Below are 8,192 nucleotides of genomic sequence, written 5' to 3'. Positions count from 1 at the left end.
GTTCCTGGGAAGGCTGTGAAAGGTTGAGCCTGGAGATTAGCACCCCTCTTCCCAGAAGCTGGGAGACAGTAATGAAGTCAATATCCAAAGGACTATTTTAGAAAGTCTAAGATTCATTTCATTCTTCAGCAAAGTAAAAGGTAAATTAAATTATCCATACCTGGAAGGGCCCAGGCAGGTCATTTCAGTGAGGAAGAGAGCCCTATTCCAAGTCCCAAGGGGCCAGCATGGCTGAAGCCAGAGGCTGGCCACTGGGAATTTATGGCAAAGGGATACTGGAAGTACACGCAGTCTCATACAAGTTTCCATTTCGAAAATCATATGTTTTTAAGTCATATATGTTTAATATGTCTTATTCTGTTAAAGCCCTACCAGCTACTAACTTGTGGCTCAAGGACTAAATTTTCCTTTGTCCACAATTCTTCCTAATACTCATTCTTCAATTTCTTAAATCAGTAAGAAGAAAAAGTATCTTGGACTAGAAAGGTGGCTCATCCATTAAAGGCTAGGCTCACAGCCAAAAATATAAGAAAAATATCTCTGAAATTTGTGTGGCTATTTTTTGTTTCCTTCCTGTTACTCTGGGATGTGACAATGTATTTTAGAGTCTATTTATCCAACATACATCAACATTAGTCACGTTTCCTCCCATCCTATCTCCTTTGTCAGCAGCCATTGTAACCCTAAGGCTTCAAGGAAATTAAGTATAAACCCCAGCCCACAAAAGGTTGAGGGCCTTACCAAGGCGGTGGTGGCGCAAGCATGTAATCCCAGCATTAGGGAGACAGAGGATGTCTGTGAGTTTGAGGCCAGCCTGGTCTACAGAGTGATTCCAGGACAGCCAGGGCTACACAGAGAGACCCTGTCATAAAAAACAAAACCAAAACAAACAAAACAGAAGATTGAGGGCCTTGTCCTAACTTCCCTGGTTGACTTGCTTTGTAAGGACAACTCCGCCTTTGAAAAAGACTAATTCCAAAGTTGGTTCAAATGCTACTGCTTGCTTCTCAAGGGTAGTTTCATGCCAACACAGCTTCTTAAAGACAATCCAGCTCTCTCTATGCAGTTCATGTTCACCTCAAACTCTCCATCCCCCAGGAGCTGAGGTTACTATCATACCTGGTATAAATGTTAATCCTAAATCAATGATAAATTAAACTAAGAAAGTCTTATAAAATTAATACACTATGACAAGTAGAGTTTATTTCAGGAATGTGAGGGGGGGGAATTGGAGATTAGTAAATCTATTCAAGTCATTCATTATATTGATGACCCAGATTGAAACGGATGTCACAATGAAAGAGAAGAAACAATTAATAGTATTTAACAGCCTTTCATGTAGTAAACCAGGGATAGAACGAAACTGATTTATAAGTACTAGTGTATTTAAAAGAGTGTTGAGATAGCTAGGAACCTGTTCTTATTTTTATTACATTAAAACCAGATGACTATTATCTTGTTCTATAATCTCTGAAGTTTTTCTGAGGATTTAAAATATTATCTTATTTGCAGGCAACATTATTGTATGTATAAAATTCACAGATTGGCTGATAAATTATAGAACTAATAAGATATTTTCAGGGTAGTATGACAGATGATAAATCCACAAAAACCAACAGCTTTCCTAAATTACAGCAATGAAAACTATTCCACTCTGAAAAAAAAAAGCTATAAAACATCCAAAACAAACACATAAGAATTGTGCGAATTTCTGTAAAACGTATCTTAAATGTATTTAAAGATATGAGAGACTTAGAGGTCTAATTCATTGGTGGAGCAGGTGTTTGGTTCTGGGTTCAGTGGCCGAAACACTTTGTCCTGACACATGACCTAAATAGAGGAAGAAGTGTGTTCTGAATGAGAATTCATTAATTTGAAAAAAAAAAACTGAAAAAGAAAGTTGGGAGATTTTCCTTATGAAAGAGCAAGTACATTAGAAATCTATGTATTATAATAGCCTGGCCTAGCATAGGAAAAAGCAGATGGTTGGCAGATAGATAAGAATTTCAAAAATACATGTATATATGCACATGTGTGCAAATTTAGCTTCTCATTAATGATTGTATATCAAAGCAATGAGTATCAAGCAGATTATACTACTCAATAAATATTTGGGCAACTGGTTAACCATTTAGCAGCATTTTTTTTCTCTAATTTCTTATCGAACAGTTTCATTTCAAAGAATTAGTTCCAAAGAGGTTAATGAGTAAATGCCTGAACAAAAATAGTGATCACAGTAACTTTGGGGAACATAAAAACCTCGAGTTTATCCCCGTAGGTTATTTCAGACATGTGTGTTGCATGTGAACTATGGGACACCATCAGTCTAGTGAAAGAGATTCATACATAAGGGAATGGGAGGATATCATACTGAAAAATTTTAAAAACCAGGTTCTAAATCTGTGTGTATTCTTTCATTTATTTTTCCCCATACTACTTCTGTGCCTAATTGTGGCCCTAGCTTTCAAGACACCCTAGATAAGTGTGCTCAGCGGTCTCTGTACTTGCCACGCTGCCTATAATTTCACGTTATGCCTTCTTGCATTTCCAAATTACTTTTTGCTTTCTTCTCTAACATTCTAAAATCCACGAGGGCAGAGACAACATATAGGGCTGTGTTCAGTTCCAGGCCCAGTGACATCTGGCCAATAACTCACACATTTTTATTTTGGTTTTGTTTGCTTGTTTGTTTTGTTTTTGTTTTTGATTTCTATATCGCCAACACCAAAGTACTTGATTCCAGTAAGCTCGCTACACTCTTACGTGGCGCTATCACCATGTCCACTCGGAGGGAGAAGGAAACAAAGAGGTTTGAAGCTTAACCCAAATGCCATTGGTCGAGCTGGGTTTCTCAGGCCTAGCTCTTGGCCACTAGACTCAGTATAAGGTGATCTTAATAAATATGGGCTCTGCAGGGAGGAAATACAACCTGCCAACCTTGAGGATCACGTGGTGGCGAGGACAGCCGGCTTTATACGCTTTACAACCCAAGCAAAGACCCACACACACGACGACATGCGCGGAAGTTCCGAAGGGCAACACGGGGGCGGGGCGATCTTTTGTGGTGGGCGGGACCACCACTGATTGGCTGGTTCCAGGCGGAAGTCGGGAGGTTCGATGGTCCGAAGACGCCAGCTTGTGACGGGGAGGGGGAGAAGGAAGGTTTCCGTAAGGGGTGCCTTTCGGGTCCTTCGCTCCCAGAGACCCTCGGAAAAAGCCCGCCATACCGACCCTGCGGCTAGCCCCTCCCCCAGGCTCTCTCCGCTCGATTTCGCACCGTTATGTGGGAAGCGAATCCGGTGAGTAGCTGGCGGGACGGGGCGGGCCCAGTGGGCGGGGTTGCTTGAGAAGGGCGGGAGGCGTTCCCGGGAACTCGCCCCCGCGGTGTCTCAGGCTTCGGGTTTGCGTTCCGGGGTCATGGATGTCCTGGGTCTCAGGCCTCCTGCGGGCCGTGGTCTTGCGGCTTTAATCCGTGGGAACGTCCCGTGGCTGCTTCCACGCTATTGCTTTCCTTTCCCGATTGTTGATTTTACTTCCGGGGGCTTCTCCGTCTTCGATTTTTCCTCTTACTATTTTGTTACTGGCTTTCGAACCTGCTGATTCCTTTCGACCCGTGCACCCCCCCTACTGCTGCTTTCCCCCTTATGAGCTACAGAGCTTTGAGAATCCTGTTTATGTGTTTCGGGGCATGGCGTTCTTTAAATGTTTTCTTTGCGTCGTTAGAACAATGATCTGGAATCCTTTGTTTGCCCTTCAGTAGATTTTATGTCTGCAGATTTTGTTTTTAACGTTACCTGCTTGCATTCATTCATTCATTCATTCATTCATTCAAACGCCAACCCGCCATGAATGAGGATTGAGAGCTACTTGTCAAGAATATGCAGATCTTGTCATGGAAATGAAGTAGTGAGAAAAATGTACACCGAAGTTAGAGCTTTGGAGTTGACAGGGCAGAATGAGAAGTCTGTGGACTTAGTATGCGGAAACTACCCCAGAGGCTGAGCTAATCATTCCGTGGGCTTTAATAACCCTCCAGCCTATCCTTGAAATAACTCTATTGCTATAACCAGTAAACCCCGCCCCCTTACTTCTTGAATGTATTTCCGGTTAAGTCTGTCAGTAAATTCCCCCATGTCTAAAAGTTCGTGCCCACTTAGAAATGAGCCCATTGATAGGGATGAGGGTACACGTTAAGGTTGCATTCCATTCCGTCATTACAGTCACCAGATATTTTTGATTCATACATACAATACTGTAATCAGTCGGGTCAGAGGAAAGTACTTGTTTGGATGTGATTGTAGCAAAACATTTAGCGTCGGGATAAAACTTGCTTATGGATGTTCATACACTCTTTCACTGTAAACTGTTAGGTACCCTCGTTTTATATCCGTGTCCATCTCTCTACGTGTACATATGGATATGGAGTGGGTTTTTACCAGCAGCCCTTTCTATTGATTTCCACGCAGTAAACACCCATGACCAGTGTATATGTTCTATTCAAGGCCACATACTGCATATCCTCGGAATTGCTCCTACATGAGCATGCACATTCAACTGGAGAACAGATCCTGTTGCATAACAAATACCGCTGAATTCTTGACAGTGATTGGTTCCGTAATGAGCTCAGAGTTCTCCGCTCACCCTGTTCATTTTTCCGCCAGGATCACACATCCTGGTACTCTCGGGCCATTTATACGTTGATGAGAATTACAAAGCATCTAGTGACTGTACTTGGTTTGTTATGTCACCATTTTTCTGCTAAAAAAAAAAAAGGCCCAGTTTTCTGTGAAATCATACGTAAGACTTTTCTTGAGTTTTGTTAAGCAAGCTGACTTTTGTTAGTCACAGTGAGCCTGCAGCCTTGTAGTTTTTGGTCCTCTCTGCCATCCTCACATGGCTGAGTGCTGTTTTGTTTTGTTACCTGCTGCTACTGCTTTCCCTCCCTTATCCTATGAGCACTTAATGTTGTCAATAAACACAGCTCAGTTTTTGAAAACAGTATTTTATTATATGTGTATAGGTGCTTTGATGATGTGTATTTGCACACCACACTCACGCAGTGCCCTCCGATGCCAGAAGAGGGCACTAGATGCCCTGGACCTGGCGTTAGCTGCCGTGTGGTGTGCTGGGGATCAAACCCTGATCCTTTGGCCGAGCACCCTGTGTCTTAACCATGAAACCATCTCTCTAGCCACCACAGATTAGTTTTTATTTATTTATTTTTTAAAAATAAGCTTTGCATTTATGGGTTTCACTAAAATGCTGCGAGTTTCTTTTTTGAAATAAGGGGCAACTGTGAAGCTTGTCTAGCTTTGCCCTGGGAATAAGATTGTCACCTTAACTCATGCACATCTGGGAATATTTAAAAATCCAAGTAGCAAAGTAAAACCCAACCACTGTGCTCTTTAGTGTCAGTGCAGATAACATTTGCATTCCTGGCCAAATTCTTTTTGTTATGAGGGAAGATTTTGTTAAATGATTTTGTCAAGTTTTCCCTTGTAGTTTTGATAGTCTCCATGGCCTGAAAAAATACCTCCTCTTACTCCTATGGTAAAACACCTATTTGTGAAACTGGGCACCTTACACTGACCTTGGTGTGATCCCACTCAGAAGGAGTCTCCCAGTCTATGTTTAAAGTCTCCAGGAAGTAGTTAGAACATGGAAAATTCCTGCAGACTTTGCAGTATTTCCTGGGCCCTGGGGTTGAAACCCCAAAGGAGGAATAAATAACCCGTATCCCATTTCACTATCTTACTCTTGAAGACAAACAGAATGTCTGTGATGCTTTTAGTTAGTCTTTCTGCCCAGGCAGATCAGGTTGGCAGAGACAGCAGGCAGTTCTGTGAGTTCTTGGCATTCTCTCTGTCTCCTGGAGAGGGACCCTGGGACAGCCCCTCCCTTATGAAATGGCAGTCTGTAGGAAAATTTAGAGGGTAGCTGTCCCTGCCTTGACTCCATACCATGATTTTATCTTTCCTTTCTTGGCTCTTTGTCCATATTTTATCCCTTTGCTGGCACTGGAGTCAGTAGTTTCCTATAATTGTTAGGACAGAGCAGGCTTTAGGTTTTCTCTGTAACATAGATAAAGAGGGCTGAAAAGTAACAGACATTTGTTTAAGAGTTGTCTTAGGGTTTTATTGCTTGAGGAGACACCTTAACCATGGCAACTCTTATAAAACATTTAGTTGGGCCTGGCTGACAGAAGCTTAGTCCATTGTCATCATGGCAGAAAGCACTACTGTACAAATGGTTTGTACTACATACAAGCAGACATGGTGCTGGAGAAGGAGCCGAGAGTTCTACATCTGGATCAGCAGGCAGCAGGAGGAGAGAGACACACTGGATCTGGCTTGATCATCTGAAACCTCAAAGCCCACCCCCAGTGACGTACTTCCTCAAACAAAGCCACACCTACTCCAGTAAGGCCACACCTCCTAATAGTGCTGCTCCTTATGAGCCTATTTGGGGCCATTTTCATTTAAACCACCACAAGAGTACACACTGTTTACCAACTGACAAAGTCTTTAGAAATTGTTAAAGTCTTCCAAAAGTCATTTCTGTTTATTGGCTCATACTGTTAAGAGTCTGAGTTAGCTAAGGGAGTGGGAAATGGTTTCCCCGGGATCACACATCACAGTTGTTTGCATAGCCCTCTTTCTGCTCCATGTGGATTCCTGGTTCAGTGATAACTTTGAGATGTTAGTCCCTGCTTTGTCTGCTGAGGTACCTTTTTCACTGTTATTTTATATTCACAACTGGGCCTTGCTTCCCTGGAGCTGTGGTTTTGTCTCTCTCATTCTGTCAGGCTGCTTGAAAGAATGATCACGTACTCGTCATTTTTAGCCATAGTCCACCCCTGCAGGTGGACGGCCAGCTTTTGCCAGCATGGCTTCCCAGGAGCTGTCCAAGAGCTTTTCAATCACCACAAACAGTGGCTTCTTAGGTACGTGTGGCTGATCTCGTTTTCTAGCAACTTGGATGCCAATTACAGATTTCTCCCTAAACCTTCCTTTTTATTGTTCCTGGAACTGTACACTTATTTAGGGTTTTTTCTATTTTCTCTTTTAATTTTTATTGCATTTTATTTGTTTGTTTTTATGTGTACACACACACACACACACACACACACACACACACACACACACACACGCCATGGCACAATAAAACATCAAATGACAGCTTGTGGAAGTCAGTTCCCTCCCTCCCCCATGGTGTCAGCCTGGGTGGCAAGCCCCTTGCTGGCTAAGCCATCCTGCCTTCTGAGTTTCTTCTTCCTGAGAAGTTTCTGTTTCAGTTACAGCTTCAGTTTCAGTTACAGTTCTGGGATAAGTTTCATATTCTCCTGAAATATCTCGTCTTTGATTTTCCCTCCTTTCCTCAGCACATCTTTTTCTTGGTAAGCTTCAAGGCTCTCCTGTGAACATGCCTCCTAAGGGTCATATTTAGTCTTGACTTCTCTCCCTGCTTGTCCCTCTGACGAAACTGAATCCTTGGTCATTGTTCTCAGGAAATGTTTTCTACATACTACATAAACATGATTCTGACACTTGAAAAGGGGAGTACAAACATGAATTGAATCAGAGCCTGCCTCATGAGGTTCCCCCAGACTATGCAGTATGACTTGTGAGAAGAGAGTGGCGTCCAGGGGCATCTGGGGTGCCAAAGTAAGTTACATTTGAGTAAACCATTATAGGCGGAGTCACATGAGAAGGTGAAAGCAAGACAGCTAAGTACAGTCAAAGTGCTTCTAAGACTAACAAGAGAGGCGTTGTCTTAGTCACTGTTCTGTTGTGTGAAGAGACACCAGGAGCGGACAACTCTTACAAAAGAAAGCAATTAATTGGGGCCTTGCTTACAGTTTCAGAGGTTTAGTCTATTATTGTCATGGTAGGGAACATGGCAGCCTGCAGGCAGCTGTTAGAGCAGTAGCTGAAAGGCTTACATCGTGATGTGTAGCCAGAGAGAGACAGAGACAGACAGATAGACACACACACACACACACACACACACACACACACACACACACAGAGAGAGAGAGAGAGAGAGAGAGACAGACACACACACACACACACACACACACACGCACACGCACACAGAGAGACAGACACACACACACACACACACACAGAGAGAGAGAGAGAGAGACAGACACACACACACACACACACACACACGCACACAGACAGACAGAC

At 42.8% G+C, this 8,192-nt stretch overlaps 1 protein-coding gene across 5 annotated transcripts in view; it reads left to right on the top strand.

Annotated features, from left to right (window-relative positions):
* The first annotated feature begins 3,077 nt into the window (after positions 1-3,077).
* Positions 3,078-8,192, top strand: part of PARP11 (poly(ADP-ribose) polymerase family member 11) — a 42,364-nt gene continuing 37,249 nt past the window's right edge. For 4 of the 5 annotated variants that reach the window (XM_084766323.1, XM_084766320.1, XM_084766322.1 and 1 more), the window contains exon 1: positions 3,079-3,299. The gene's annotated coding sequence lies outside the window, so the exon portion shown is untranslated. Of the gene's footprint in view, positions 3,300-8,192 lie in introns of all 5 variants that reach the window. The other variant, XM_084766324.1, reaches the window with a different exon arrangement.

Source organism: Acomys minous (genome assembly GCF_964271855.1).
Source record: "Acomys minous genome assembly, chromosome: 17".
Lineage (NCBI taxonomy): Eukaryota > Metazoa > Chordata > Mammalia > Rodentia > Muridae > Acomys > Acomys minous.
This window is presented reverse-complemented; position numbering and strand designations above follow the sequence as displayed.